Here is a 16,823-nt window from a genome sequence, read left to right as displayed (position 1 = left end):
GCATGGTATTTATTACGCTGAAAATATATTCTGTTCACATTAACTAAATTATTTACAAAGATTTTAGGAAAGTACACGAAACACATCGCAAAAAATGATCCGATGCTGAGGCAGCGATAAAATATCGTGTCTTGACACACCGAACATAGGTCGCCGGTTCGAATCCCTGCCGACAGTTATACCCTGCCTTAACTGGTAAATTTATGCTGCGCGAAGCGCGACATCGTATGCCACCACCCTAAACATTCTGCGACGAACGGTTGAGCCGCAATGGTCATATGAAGATTCTTAAAGACGTGGAATTAGGTGTACCCAGGTCGCCGGTTCGAATCCCTGCCGCTAGCTAAGCTCTAACTTAACTAGTCAGTTTATTTTGTACAAACGCTGAATCGTATGACGCCACCCGGAACATTCTGCGGCAAATGGTTGGCTCGCAAATTTTACACGAATGTCGAGACCAAGTGGCCCGATCTGACGCATAGCATATTCATATTGCTCACAGCGCAACAAAGACGGCACGAAGGACGAAGAAAAAGACGAACGGGGTACATATACCGGATCGACATAGTTAAGTTTTGAGTTGGAGGGGTGTACGAATATTCGGAAATTTCGAATACCGACTCGAATATCCCCGTATTTGATTATTCGAACGAATCAAACAGTGTATGTTCAAAATTATTCGAAACTAACAGAATACGTTCTCAAATTTTCGAATACATTTCAAATAATTGCCGTGAAGTTCGAATAAGGCCAGCTGTATTTTTATTCCATGAGTTTTCCAAAAACAGGGACCATACATGCCGCATTACCATGCTGCCGCGATCGGTATGCTCGGGATGGAGCGTTCAGCTCCACGGTGCGGTGAATTCGCGTGGCGGTGTTCGTAATCCTCATACATGACCTCTGAGATTAGACGACGCAGCAGGGCCCAGGAAGGTTCAGCAAATCCAGCCTTAATGCCTGACCACGGAGGCCATGCCTCATACGTAAGACCTCGCCCATCTCATGCACTACGATGTAGTGCTAGTTTATTATCTTCCGTTATCAAGAGCAAAAGCCACTTTTCCTATGCGCATAACATGTCAGTGACAATGTTAATACACTTTGTGTTGCGAACCCCCAGATTGAGATCTGTGATGCTTCTTTTAAAAGACAAGCTATAACTGCGAAGGCAGCGCGTCGCTATTCCTCACTATTGCTCATTGAATATTCGCACGAGTAGCGAATATTCGACCAAATATTCGTATTCGATTTGGTTCTCCATTATTCGATTCGTATTCGATTTGGTTTTCAGCCAAACTATGCGTATTAAATTCGGTAGCAACGCTACACTACTCGTATTCTATTCGGTTTGGAAAAATCTTGGTTAATTGGTTTATGGGGGTTCTAAGTCCCAAAGCGACTCAGGCTACGAGAGACGCCGTAGTGAAGGGCTCCGGGAATTTCGACCACCTGGGGTTCTTTAACGTGCACTGACATCGCACATAACACGGGCCTGTAGAATTTCGCCTCCATCGAAACTCGACCGCCGCGGCCGGGATCGAAACCGCGACTTTCGGGCAGCAGCCGAGCGCCATAACCACTCAGCCACCGCGGCGGCGCTTTGGAAAAAGTACTATTCGCACACCCCTATTGAGTTGTGGTGATCAGGCATCACGCTGCCGCGTGTTATTATATTATTCTGTTATGTAACCGCCTCGGTTACTATGACAACCACTGGGTTACGGCTTGCGTTATAACGCATAACGCTGAGACGCGAAACGCGAGTAGAGATATACGCTCTAAAAGACAGAACAAAGTATGGCTGCGCACATCAAGAGGGAGTGCCACTCCATTTTGAAGTCGGTCGGTTCATGCACTTCCTTCAGATGAACAATCAGTTGGGAGAAATCTTTACATCCAGCCTGAACGAACTGTCGAGCTCTCGAGCTGTGCTTGTAATGTCGTCGTCGGCATCACGTACCCGCGTTGACGCGTGTTATACCCCTGTCACACGACATTCCTCGAAGGCTTTTCCAGCAAAGGCATTTTTTTCACAAAAGGAGCGAAAGCTTAAATGTGCAGCGAATCTGCTACACGGTGCAGCCCAAAGGTGAAACAGTCGTCGAGGCTTAGCACTCGCTGCTGTGCACTAGCCGGCTGAAGTGAGTGTTTCAAAATAAAGTGGGGAATTCTGTTCATTCGTGGAGATCAGACAATTTTTTTCATTCTAATTGCTTGCTTGAAAGGACTGGAACAGCTGCTGTCGTCAGCAGCAGCAGCTTATGTGTATTGCCTTTGCCACAAGGGCACTCGGTGTTGCTGCTACACTTTACTGCCTTCCCAGCAAACAACGTACGTCCCCAGGTGCGCCCAGAAAGGATGGAATGTCCCAGTCCCAGTAAAACATTTATCGAACATTTCCAGAATGTAGAGGCAGGACACAGAAACACAAGCAAAAGGGAAGTGCGCCCACTAATGTACTATAAACGTTTTTTCGAGGGTGTTAAGCAGACACAAAAACAAATCATAGCATTTTAGTCCCAGAAAGATAACTGGGAGCACGTTTTTGGGACCAATGCTTTTCAACAAAAATTGCAAATTGACTCCTCGCTCCTTTTTCTCTCTCCCTCGCACCAAAAGCTACGGGGAGAGAAGGTTTTGCTCTTGCACTCGCCGTTTTAAGAGAACAAGCAGTTTTGTTCGAACAGTTGAAGGAAGCGCATTTCACCCCGCATCTCTTCTGTGGGCCGTCGGCTCCATGCTGCAGGCAGGCAGGCGACGGCGGTCTGCCTTTTTATCGCACCGCCAGGAGCAGCGGTCACCAACGTCCCAGTCTTCTATAGTGTTTCCAACTTCAACACGGTGCGGCAGTTCCTGCAGGCATCTCCAACTACCTGTAGTCCTCGTTGCGCCGCTGTCGAGCAGAGGCGCAGTAATGGCCCCCCATCGCTCGTCCGGCTTGCTCGCTGCGCTTGCCCGGCTTCCTCGCTGGACGGAAGCTATCTTGCGCACACGTATTCGCGCAGCCCCTAGCCGCTCGCGCGCACGCGCCAGCGCGCGGCAGCTCTTGCTCTCATCACTGGCCTATCGTGAACTTCGTAGCTACGGATTCATGGCAGCTTTCCCACGCACCTCGGCGTGCCCACATAATTTCTTTTGGAACTGATGCAGCAGCGAGCGGCGCATCGCAAGTCTTTTGCGCAGTTTCACGGCCCTACACCACAATGGCGCTCTTACAGGCGTCGTTCGCGGCAGCGGATTTCAAGCCAATGAGCGACTCCTAGCGCGCACTCTGCATCCCTCAGCGCATTCGATGACTGTGGCGTGTTGTAGGTGGGTGCGTGGCCGTCCACTGCGTTCATTGGCGGGAGAGATCTTCGGAAGCCCTCCAGACTCTTGCTATGAGTGCCCATGGATTAACCTGCTCTACCTACATTGCCGTCCTATCGCAGCGGTATAGTTTGAGTTGTGTTCGCGTCGCTGACTTTCAACCCACGCCCACCGGAATACTTTTGCCTTGATACCCTTGATCTCGCCTCCCACGCCGTATTGTGCCGCACGCGCGGTCTGCTATACCATGGATGCGGCGTGCCAGGGCTCCTACCACAAAACGTCCCCCCTTTCCATCCGGCTCCAAGCAGTCTTATCTCCACACTTAGTCACAAGAAAATAAAACGGCCGTGTAACGAGGTTGTAAGACGTATGTTTGAGCGTTCGCTGTGTCATGAGAAAGCGCAGGAGAGAAGGCTGCGCTGAATTCATGTAAATAGTTGCAGCATTTTATTTCGTCCCCGGGTTTCCGTTGGCAACGTCGTCAAGGTATGTTGGTTTATGCTCGTTTTTTATTTTCACCTCGTAGAATTAATTTTTTTACTCTTTTGAGAACACGCTCAAGCTTACTCCGAGGCTCATGCGAGAGGAAAAGCCAGAGGAAGGTTTCACCCTGCATAATATCCGTGACCTGAAACCGCGTATCTGTATCGTACGCCCATATCGTCGTTTATTTTGGCACCCAGGTTGTTCTTTACATGCGTTTGCTTTTGCGTGTGCATATATGCTTTTGTACCCTTTAGAATGTTTACTTAAGGTGCATCAACTTTCAGCCTGTATTATGTTTTTATTGCTTTATTTTTCAAATTTCTCAGAGCTAGAGAAACATTTGGCCATTATTATATGCTGGTGCCGTAGTGTTCCGTACATTGCGTGTTAAATGGTGCATACATATGCGTGTCCTATTTGTATTCAATTAAATGCAAAGGTCACATCTAACAAACTCAAATTACATCTGTATTGCGTTACTATTTCCTGTTATATGAGCGGGATCGGGCGACTTTTTGAATTCACATTTCCTTTGTGTGTAAAATTTTGGCACATTTCATGTTCTTGTGGCGGGAGCAGTGCAGCCCGAAACAAAGAATAGAGAGGCAGGAATCAACGCTGACTAACAACCAGATTTTTGATCCACGTTCGATCGATTATATACATCTTGCTCGTGCAATAAGGAAAGAACAGAAGCATGACAAAAGCATAAGATGTACACGTGGTAAAAGATTAGGACAACGCACGCAGATAATCAATTTCACTGTCACGAAACGCTATCGAAAGTATGCTGACGCATATACGTCGATGTTTTGTCGATTGTTGAAGGCTTCTTCAATCTCCCTGGTCACTTTATCAAAATATGGCGTGATGACCATTGTGTTGCTAAGATGCAGGTCACATTCACGCTCTCTGCAATGTTTTGCTAATTCACTGCTGGTGGCGCCTTTTAGGGATCTTGTGTGCTCTCGAAGCCGTTCATTCAAACAGTGCTCGCTGTTGACTTTGGCGCTCATGTCTTAACTGGTTGGGTGCGGACATGAGCACTTTTACACCAGCTCTTGCACCTACCTTTTTGAGACTGGGGGAAATGTCATTAATGTAACGAATGACCGCGTACGGCTTCCTTTCTTCTGATGTGGTTGTGACATATTTTCTGCCTCTAAGTGCTTGCAGAACCCCTTCTGCGACACTGGATAGCAGCCTCGGCGGGTAACCTGCTGCTTTCAACCGACTGTTCTGGACGTCAAAACTGCATTGAACTTCATGATGAGAGGATCTCGTCAATGCGGCTCTCATTGCTACTTTTGCTAAGAACTAGAAGAACTAAGACTAGAAATAACAAGTGAACTCCCAGAAAACAACGTTATGCGACTTCTTTGCTTGACGCTAGCCTTTCTAGGCGCTCACATATGCTGGCGGTACGGACCACGAAGCTAGAAGGGACTGCTCCCCTACACACCTGCGCACTCCAAGATCATCAAGCGGGGGTAGAAAAAAGCAGAAGTGAGAGCCGCATTGACGAGATCCTGTCATTATGAAGTTCAAGGCACTTTTGACACCCAAAACAGTCGGCTTAAAGCAGCAGGTTACCCGACGACACTGCTATCTAGTGTTGCAGAAGGGATTCTGCAAGCACTTAGAGGCAGAAAATATGTCACAACCTCATCAGAATAAAGGAAGCCGTACGCGGTCATTCCTTGCATTAATGGCATTTAATACAGGCTCAAAAGGGTAGGAGCAAGAGCTGGTGTAAAAGTGCTTATGTCAGCACCCAACAAGTTTAGAAGCCTGTGCGCCAAAGTCAACAACGAGCAAAGGAAAAAATCAATGCAAGAAAAAACACCGGAAAAAACATGCGAAATCTGTGAAAAGCGGGGTTTATGAAATACCTCTGTGATGCGGACGCACCTACATTGGTCAAACAGGGCGCTGTTTGAATAAACGGCTTCGAGAGCACAAAAGATCCTTAAAGGGCGCCATCAGCAGTGAATTAGCAAAAGATTGTAGAGAGCATGAATGCGCTCCGCAGCTTATCAACACAATGGTCACCGTCATATTTTGATCAACGAATCAGGGAGATTGAAGAAGCCTTCAACATCCGACTAAGAGCGAAGTATGTGTCTGCATACCTTCAATAGCGCTACGTGACAGAGAAATTGATTATCTGCGTGCGATGTCTTAATATTTCACCACGTGTACATCTTGTGCGGTTTTCATTCTTTTTCTTTTCCTTCTTATACGAGCGAGACGTATATATTCGACGAACGTGCATTAAAAATATGGTTGTTATTCAGCGTCGTGTCCCGCCTCTCTCATTTTTGTTTCGTGCTGCGCTGCCCCCGTCACAAGATCACGCACCAGCCAGCACAGATTTTCACCTTGTTAAAGCTCATTTCACGTAAACACGTAAGTCTGAATGGCCTAGCCAGCAAGCATTCACGCGAGTGGACTGATGTATTACACCACCTGTAACGTAAGCATGTGCCTGAAATTTGGCACATATGTGCGCTTAGATGCCTGAAGTGTGCATGAAAAAGAAATAATTTTATTGAGCCAGAGCCGAGAAATCTAGAATTAATCTTTTGGGGCCGTCCCTGGGACGCCCAACTTTTTGGACACGGCTACTTGTGGGGACGTTTTTTGGATGCCTTCGGGAAAAATGAGGACCTCCTGGAGACATTCCAAATGTCCTGATGGGATATTTCTGGGAGATTTTGAGAAGGTTTTGTGTTTGTGGGGTAAAATCTGGGCATAAAATATAAACACCGTACAAAAAGCAAAGCTAGACCAACCTTTTGTATTTTTAAAAGATGTTTTCAAACATTCTTGGCTTCATCTAATTTTTTTTTTTCATTTCTTTTACTTTTTGATGTGGATGGCACTGCCGTCGCAGGTTCTCGAAGGCCGCGCCTTTGGGCTCCAAAGGTCTCGGACGGAAGCCTTCGCCTCCAAGGCCCTTTGCGGCAAAGGCGCAACATTTGTGCCGTGTAGCTGCAGTCCTTAAGCCTTTGGATATTAGGACCCGATTCTCAAGGGCCTTTGCCGTGCCCGTGTGACAGGGGTATTAAACTGTCAGTCTCTAATGCTGTAGTTTGAATTCATGGTCTTCGTGGTCTTTCATCTGTACTCGTGGAAGCGTCATCAAACGAGCATTCAGCAAACCGCGCGGAATGGCGGGAGATTAGAAGCAGTCAAATTCAGAATACCCAGTGCTGTAAAATGTCATCGAGCTGTGGTAATTCAGTGAGCTGTAAAATTTCCTTGTTCTTTGTCTATTTTGTGCTTAGCACTCATTGTAATTGTCGTGTTAAACGATACTGCATTGTTTATAAATCTTCTTGACACACACACACACACACACACGCACACACACACACGCACACACGCACACACGCACGCACGCACGCACGCACACGCACACGCACATTCACGTTTAATAATAATAATAATTGGTTTTGGGGGAAAGGAAATGGCACGGTATCTGTCTCATATACCATTGGACACCTGAACCGCGCCGTAGGGGAAGGGATAAAGGAGGGAGTGAAAGAAGAAAAAAGAAAGAGTTGCCATAGAGGAGGGCCCCGGATTAATTTCGACCATCTAGGGATCTTTTACGTGCACTGCCATCGCATAGCGCACAGCACACGGGCGCCTTAGCGTTTTTCCTCCGTAAAAACGCATCCGCCGCGGTCGGGTTCTAACACAGGAACTCCGGATCGGAAGCCGAGTGCCCCAACCACTGAGCCACCGCGGCGGGGTCATTTGTTTTCCCCCAAAACCAATTATTATTATATTCAGCGCACACCGCGACAAACTTACGCTACTGACGTGCGCACAGGAAAACTAAAAAATACCAAAACAGCTACCCAATGTTGCCCTCCTTCGACTGCGTTTTCGCTACCGTTTCGCTAGAGTGTGGATAAAACTCAGCCAATAACTGGAAAAAATTGTTATTAACATAAAACAAGACTCAGTGTGGTCGCAGCGTGGGATTTTGCATATTTGCCTATAAAACGCAAAATAGAAAAAAAGTTTTACTCACTGTTATCATACGGTCCTACCGTCCTACACTGGAGTGTCGGCATGCGGGAAACCATGATAGCTGATCATTTTTCTTTGTTGTTTGCTTTATTTCTTGTTTGGGAGAGACGGGAAAAATGTATTCCTCTCGTAACCTTACCCGATGTGAGCGCCGTGCGACCGTCTCTCCGCTGCGGGCACCGCGTTGTCCGCGGCTTTCTACAAACTAGAACATAGTTTGTTCAAACCCGTTGCGCGCCGGATCCTCTGGGACGTGAGGCGGAATTTTTTCTGTTTGCCTCAGCGTACCTTATCCTTAAGGTGGCAAATAATTTACGTTACTGCAATGCTTAATGAGCGCCATGGGATCGGCATGTGTTGATTTTGAGATCAGAGCCTGAGCTGGAGAACGAAGCAATGAAAAACAACTAGAACCCCAAACCGACTGGTCTCGTAGGACCCTTGAATGATGCATATCAGTCTGTCAGTCCCATGGACAAATGGGTATTGGTCTATGTGGCAAATATGTATGAGTCGATAAGGTGTACTCGATTCTCTATTGGTCTAGTACTTTTCGTTACAGCCCATCATAGACCGATACAGTCAATACCATATCCTATAAGACATATATGTATCGATCAATAAGGTGTATCGGTTTCTGTATTGGTCTAGTACAAATGCAGTCACAATCCACAGAGAAATTATACCACCAATACTAATTTACATACGACCAATAAATTTCGCTATGGTTTATTTTTTGTTTCCTACGGTCGGCTCGGATGGTCACTGAGAAACGCTGCCAAGAAGCGACACCTCTGCAGAAGAGGGTGGAACGTGCAGTTCCGTGCGGAAAACCAGTGTTTCAAGGCAAAGGTAAATCACCTTGAGGAATACTACTCGCAAGTCAAGACAGCGTGACAAGTTCACTAAAGCAGCCAAGGACAAGGCAGTAGTCGTTGAAGAGCGTAAGAGAGGAGAGGGTGGCTTGAAGCAAAAGTGTGTCAGACTTGAAATGCAGCTGAAGGAAAAAGAAGACAAAATTAAGAAAATCAAGGCCGCCCAAAGGCAACCATCAGATATTGCCACATCAGTAAAGCTTCATCCTTCTAAGTCCCGACTGACCAGCAGTCAGCCCAGTGGTTCCAGTGCGGAGTTTCTGAAACGTTGTAAGCAGCTCGAACGTCTCGTCCAGGAGAATCGCCGCCTGAGCTTTCAGCTGAAAAAGAAGGACCAAGAGATCCACCGACTCAAGTCTCAGCTGCAGCCGCCGACAGCCAAAGCAGCCGCAAATACAAAGGCTCCCGTTAAGACTCCTCGTAGAACACTGCCGCTGCCAAACTGCAATGGTCAGCGACAAGCCGCTACAAGACAAGCTGTGTTGGCAACCTCGGCTACGGAACAGCAGAAGAGCATTGCCACAGGCAAGCGGTTAATCACTTGCAGCGTCTCGTCAGGCAGTGCACACGGCCCACCTATCTCCAGAACTAGGAAATTGACCTGTGAAAGTGCTGTGTTTGTTCGTTTTTCGCTTTGTTTAGAGTTGTTCATGTCTGTCTTTGCCTTTAATTTATGTAGTGCTTTTGTGAATCTGCCAAGCCTGTTGCTAGTTGCCATTGCCATTTGCCACCTTGCCTATTGCCCATGCCTAGAGTTTCCTTGCCTTTTGCGCTCATCAAAAAGGGCTTTGATCAAAAAAGTGGGGCCGGATGTGCCCAGTTTCATTTCACCAGCCGCACGACAGATGGCGACACCTTTCCAGCATCGCCTCCCTCATGGTTCCCTCCGTTCCCGCTTTTAGCCAGTGGGTCGACGGAGCAGCTGTCAGCCTGTCCGACATGCCGTGAACTTGTGGAAACTTTTTCGAGCCGTGCTGTCGCGCTGTAGCCAAGTGGTTTCATGGGTCGACAGCAATAAAAGCTGTCAGTAAACTCCTCAAGCCTTCACTTCAGTCATCTCGCCCCAGCAACGCTCTCACAACATAGCTCTCGCTACGCATATCCTGGCCTAGCTGAACAACGCAGTGCCATTTTTTTCTCTCTCGCTATCATCATCATTACTTTCATCATCATCATTACATAACCCTATAATCATCATCGTAGCGCAGCGGTGGCCAAATGGTAAAACATCCGCCTCGCATGCGGGACGTGCGGGGTTCGATCCCAGTGCCGCCGGGTACCCACCGGTGACGCAATGGGTACAAGCTTTCCCTAGTCTGGTGCTCGGCTTATTAAAGGTGAAATGATTAGGAAATCGATCTTTGACTCCACCTTGAGAAGTCGAAAATACCTTAATTGTGCCATGGCGCTCATTGGCCATAGGTGCCCTTGTGCCAAAAGAACACCTTCCGCTCGTTTTCAGAAAAGGAAAGGCGCATAAGAGCGTCATAGTAGGTGTATGCCACCGCTTACTTAGAGCGCGATTGAGGCCTCCACTCACCCCGCGAGCCAGTTACACTGGAAACGTGTGGGTGATGGTGATGACGATGTTGAGAACATTATTACTGGCGGAGCCCTTATAGTTCAAACTTTAAGATATGAGCTTGCTCCTGGTCGTGGGAGGTGGCCTTCAGCCCGTGCCTGACGGTCGCATTCTCCGTCCATTGCACCAGCCTCAGGAGACACGCCGGATCGGAGCTATAGACCACGACCTCCCACCCCTCCAAGTCCGCGAGGGCCCCTTGGGTCGGTGGTTGCAGTTGTCGGCAGATAAACATAATGTGGCCCGAGAGCCACATTCGACCACCCGTGGGCGAAGCGCGGCCCTCAAATGACGAGGGTCATTTGAGGGCATCATGAAGCAATATCCGCCAGCGTCCCCTAAGCCACGTAATTGGTTGGTTTTGTGCGGAAAGGAATGGCGCAGTACCTGTCTCATATATCGTTGGACACCTTATACACGCCGTAAGAGAAGGAATATATGAGGTAGTGAAAGAAGAAAGGAAGAAAGAGGTGCCGTTGTGGGGGGCTCTGGAATAATTTCTACCACCTGGGGATCTTTAACGTGCACTGACTTCGCATAGCACACAGGTGCCTTAGAGTTTTGCCTCCATAAAGACGTAGCCGCCGCGGTCTGGTTCGAACACGGGCACTCCGGATCAGTAGCCGAGCGCCCTAACCAATGAGCCACCGCGGCGGGCAAGCCCCGTACCTCAAAATCGCGATTTAGCACCCCACTGAAGGAAAAAAAAACGCTAAGTCGCCCGTGTGCTGTGCGATGTCAGTGCACGTTAAAGATCCCCAGGCGGTCGAAATTATTCCGGAGCCCTCCAATACGGCACCTCTCTCTTCCTTTCATCTTTCACTCCCTCCTTTATCCCTTCCCTTACGGCGCGGTTCAGGTGTCCAACGATATATGAGACAGGTACTGCGCTATCTCCTTTCCCCAAAACCAATTAAAAAAAACTCCACTGACAGTGCGCGCATTTCCTTAACTCACGAGACGGAGGAGGAAAACATTTATTGAGAGCATAAATACTGGGTGGGTTCAGTAGGGGAACCCATTGGTCGCCATCATGATCCGGCTCCTCTCAACCGGCGATTTCTGGTCGAGGGGACTGTGGCTATAAAGGGTTGCCTCCCAGCGCTCATATGTCGGATCGGGATTGCTGTCCAAGACTGAGTTTTCTTGACATTCCCAAACTCTGTCAAAGAGTGTGCCAACTGCTCCACCGAAGGGCAGGACGAATCGTAGGTGTCTGGATACCATTTACTCATCAATTAGGGATTGGGCAGAGTATTAGTTTATAGTCGACTGATTATGTGCTCTTCAAATTTGCTAACAGTTTTGTGAGGAAGAGGATATTTCCTTCTTATGATCTTATAATACTCCGTAATTTATGCGTAGCTTAGTAACGGTGAGGGGTTGTTATCTGTGTCAGAGAGAGGCTGCGTGCCGGATGCTCGGAGGAGTAGAGCTCGAGCAGCTGTGTTGGCCGCCTCATCGCCCGTCGTTGAGATGTGCCCTGGCGTCCAGAAAATCTGGACTTCGAAAGGATTGGAAGGATAAGACGTTTCCAAAATTTCCCAACACGGAGCGCGAACGCGACCTCTGAGGTAATTGCGCGCCGCTGCTTGTGAGTCGGACATAACAGTTGCCTCGCTGTTCTTTGATATCGCTAGTGCGATAGCTGCTTCTTCAGATTATGTGGTATCCCCCGCTTGGATAAGGCTGCTTGCAATTATATCCCCTCGGGGTGAAACTCCCGCAATTATCGCGACCCCGATAACGGGTCCAGCCTCATGGACGTAGGTCGTGTCCTTGCTTCTATCCCAACGCTTAGAGAGGGGTCTAGCTCTGGCTAGTCTGCGTACTCTATTGTATTCCTCATCCATGCGCTTTGATACTGCGTAAGTCGTGATGTGTGATCTCATGTGCATGGGCATGTCGATCTGATCAAAATCAAAATGATCAAAATGTGCGGAGTATTAACCTTCCGCTGGTTGTCAGAATAGGAAAGGCGCATGACTGTCTCCAGTTCTATAGGCGAACGCCACTGCATACTTATAGCGCGATTCAGGTGTCCACTGACACCGTGACCAAGTTATACTTGCTCTCGCATTTAGACGTCATAATTGCATAGGTATCTCCATAGTTTAACGGTTTGAGCTGCTAACAAGTTCATTTTAATTAACAGTTTGCTGGAACGCTTTGGAAGAGCTGAAATAAAGGAATAAAAAAATTCTGATTGGATGCTGTGAATAATGCTGTAAGGTGTGCTAAATAAGCCGCTATATCTTAACGCGCTGGATAAGAAAACATGCGGAAATTAAATGTCCACTAGATGGTTCCGTGATTCCATAAGTCAACCGTCCCACTATAGTTGTCTTATTAAGATTAAGGGCAAAAGAATTGAATTGATGCCCCCAAACCGAGCCACAGTTGAAGAAATAGATAGTGGAAGTTCTCACCCGAGGTGCCTAACCAGATCTGAAGACGGGGGCGCATGTTGGGCGCCGGAGCTGACGTGCCCGTCAGCCGCACCCTTAAGGAAAAATAGGAGGCAGAGGTGTGGTATAACATAAAGCTCCGCAGGTATGCATAGCCCGGAGAGTGCTACAGAAGGTGAGGAGTGTCAGGGAACCCATCGGAATTGCAGCAATGCAGGCGACCCAAACGACGCACAATATTGTTTATGGTTTATGGGGGTTTAACGTCCTAAAGCGACTCAGGCTGTGAGAGACGCCGTAGTGAAAGGCTCGGGGAATTTCGACCACCTGGGGTTCTTTAACGTGCACTGACATCGTACAGTACAAGGGCCTCTAGAATTTCGCCTCTATCGAAATTCGACCGCTGCGGCCCAGATCGAGCCCGCATCTTTCGGGCCAGCAGCCGAGTGCCATAACCAGTCAGCCACAGCGGCGGCTGCGCACAATATTGTGGGTAAGGCGGGCTGTAAGGAGGCAATATGTTGGAGCAGCGATTCAGGTTGTACCCTCGGCGCGCCTCATCGACGTACACGGCAGGGCGCAAAGGCGTCTGAGAGCGCTCACCTCAGCGAGCCGAGAGCGTCGGTGGAGACGAAGATGAAGGCTATCAGACTGAGAAAGGGGGCATCGACCAGTGCATTTCAGGACACGGGAAAAGCGCCCTGGAGCTTGCATGCTTATGCTTATGGAAATTGCTTATGGCCTAGCTTCCCGGGTTCGAACCCGACCGCGGCGGCTGCGCTTTTATGGAGGAAAAACGCTAAGGCGCCCGTGTGCTGTGCGATGTCAGTGCACGTTAAAGATCCCCAGGTGGTCGAAATTATTCCGAAGCCCTCCACTACGGCACCTCCTTCCCTTCTTCTCTCACTCCCTCCCTTGTCCCTTCCCTTAAGGCGCGGTTCAGGTGTCCAACGATAAATGAGACAGATACTGCGCCATTTCCTTTCCCAAAAAAAACCAATTATTAATTATTATTATTATGGCCTAGCACTATTAGGCCAGGATATATGTAGCGAAAGCGCGGCGAGATCTGCATCGAAAGAGTGCATTCACTAGATGCGCCTTTATTCACAGATAAACTTGAGCTGCCGTGGCGGAGTGGCAGCGTCTTCGCCTCAAACGCCATAGGCCCTATATTCGATTCCCAGCCACGGACAGGTTCTTTTTTATTCACTGAGTGTGCGGGGGTTTCAGTGACTCCCATAGATGCCGCCACCTAATACGATGGTTAGCGGTTAAGCGCAGGCTCTGCTAAGGCTCGTTTATACTCCGGCGTAAGGCGCGCGCGCGTGCTGCATGGCGACCTAAAGTCGGCAAAGCGAGACATTGCGCTTGACCGCCGACGCGTTCGGCGGCATCGGCGCACTCTGACCGCACTGGCGGTGACTTGGAGCTTGTCTCTATTTCGCGCCGAGTACGCCAGCCGCCACCGGCCCGACAAGACCGGTTCGGCTCCCCGGCGAGGTACGCGTTGTGACGTCATGCGCCTCCTCGAAGCTCCGCCAAGGCGAAATTGCAAGTTCGCGAACAGTAAAACTTTCGCTTTAAAAAAAAATTGGCAGTGGCTTAGCTGCGCTATGCAAGGATATACGTAGCGGAAGGCACGTTTCCCTTGCTGAGCTTGTTGTTGGCACTGTATGTTTAGCAATCAGATACATGTCCGCTTGAAATGTCCAGGTCGAAGATGAACCTTCGGAAACTCGAATAGCGTGATCAGTCACACGACGGGCCTTCACATCCTCTTCGGTTGGTTGCCGTTGACTGACGCCTTCCATACAGGCTCCATCTCAGCGGCTATGCAGTGTCTATTACGCTCGGCAGTCGGGCGTCTCCGCTTTGCAAGGCGTTCCTCTGCCTGTTCGGGCGTCTCCGCTGCTCTCTTTGCCTTCTGACGCTCATTCTCTTTTTGATAAGTAGCCAACTGCCAGGCGACAACCTCGGGATCGGAAGAGTTAGTTTTCTCTTGTTTATACCGCCGTTTAGCAGCGGCTGGACTCTCCTTTTGTGCATCCATATGAAGCGTTGCGATACAGCCGCCGATTACATCTCCGCTTTTTATACGCAATGCTGCGCATGCGACGACGCGCGGTTCGGGTGATGAAAACGGTGTGACTTCATACCAAACGGCGGCGAGCCGCGCGGTGTGACGTCATGCCAGATAGCACCGCGAGCGCGCAAAGCACGGTAACCTTCACGCATATCTCAGTGGACACCCGAACCGTGCCATAAAGGAAAGGATAAAGGAGGGAGGGAAACGACAAATCGCGCGGCGCACCCCCTCCTCCTCGTCGGTTGCCATGGTAACGGCGCATGCGCACAACTGCCCTCCCGCATGTACCATGGTAGCGCATGCGCACAACTGGCGTCTCGCCTGTACCGTGAAATGCTCGACTGGTAGCCTAGTGCAGCTCCCGCTACAAAAGACGCGAAGGTGAATGTACTGATGTGGGTCTCAGTGATCGTCGAAGCCAACACCCGGCCTCTGCCTGGAAAGAACACATACTCCGAGGTCTTCTATGAATGACGCAAAAAATGAGACGGTTATATTCTTTATTTACAAGAGGATCAAAGAGAGCTCAGAGATGCGTCTTCAAAGGGATTATACACCACGAGTCACCACGAGTCCATACACACTGCCTCTGGTGCAGGCCTTTTGAACCAGTAATGCTCCCCAGTGTCCCTAGGCCGCAGCAGGGCACGTGGCCAATAGGCGTGTAGGGATGAATTCCATCACATACACGGTCACGCTCTTGTCCTCATTGGTGGCCACATGGTTGCGAGGCAGCCACCTTGAGGATGACGAAGGTGCCCTCTCCGTGGCGAGCGTTCAGCAATGCCCGGCACGCGCCCCGCATTGCGTCCTACATTGCGACGCCAGATTACTTCCGTTCCTTATGTAGCCAGTGGCTCCGCCGGTGAATGGCGTCTCATGGTCTCTTGCAGGCCAAGTCATAACAGTAAGGTTAACGTACTGCGAAAGCATGGCCGGGAACACGAACTTGAGGAGGTCAGTTTCATCACTTTCTGCTATAAAACGCGGCTGCCGGAACTGGCCTAGCGCCACTTGCGGGCGGAGTGAGAAGGAATGGGTTTTGGCTGGGCGTGTAATGCGAAAGAAAGCTAAGCGTAACGCTAAGCGTAAGCGTTAAGGGTAACGGACTGATACGAAGAGAAGGCAAGTGTAGCTGGGGCCGGCAGAAAGTTAGGTGGGTGGATGAGTTAAAGAAGTTTGCAATGATAAGGTTGTCGCAGCTGGCAAAGCACAGCGTGAATTGAATATGCATGCGAGAGGCATTTGTCCTGCTGCTGCTGCCAATCTTGATCGTGAATGGCTCTTGGACAACAATCGCGGAACTCACAAGGAAAAAAATTACAGGATTGCATTGAAATCTGCTTAAGAGCGGAAATGCGAAATCCTTTTCGTTTCCAATCTAGCTCGGTTCCTTTTTTATTTTTGTGTTATGGGGAGTAGGCTTAACTATGTCGACGTCCATGGCTACTGTGACATCAGTTTCCGGGAGTGGCAAACTATGCCGACGTCCTTGACTATCATGACGTGCGAATGACATTCGCGGGACTCGAACTGAAGGCCTTCACAAAGCTCCAACGCCCGGCCTTTTATTTTTTCATTAAAAAATGAATGTACAAGGATACTATACGCACAATGATATTGGACCCGTAGCCAAAGGCTAGTTACGGTTCCATCACACTACTGTACATTATAAATGCGACATGCGAAGACGACACATTGCGTTCATAAAAAAAGTAAGATTCTCAAGAGTTTAGGGATAAACAAAATAAGCGTACACAATACACACATCCTCACACACGCACACACTCAAAAAATAACACACCGTAATTTCACATATTCATCAGGAACATTTTGATAGATTGCACGTTTTTTTTCACTTTAATATCATCAGGTAAACTATTCTAAACCAAAAATCCAGTAATAAACTTAATTAATCTTTGCCAGTAACTATTGCGACACACTCGTAAGTTGAAATGGTTGGCACTAGCCGCTCTCGTTTCCCTTTTAGGCCATATAAATATGCTATGGGCAAGTGGGTCGTC

The sequence above is a fragment of the Amblyomma americanum genome, chromosome 1 (genome assembly GCF_052857255.1).
Source record: "Amblyomma americanum isolate KBUSLIRL-KWMA chromosome 1, ASM5285725v1, whole genome shotgun sequence".
Classification (NCBI taxonomy): Eukaryota; Metazoa; Arthropoda; class Arachnida; order Ixodida; family Ixodidae; genus Amblyomma; species Amblyomma americanum.
Note: the sequence above shows the minus strand (reverse complement) of the source record.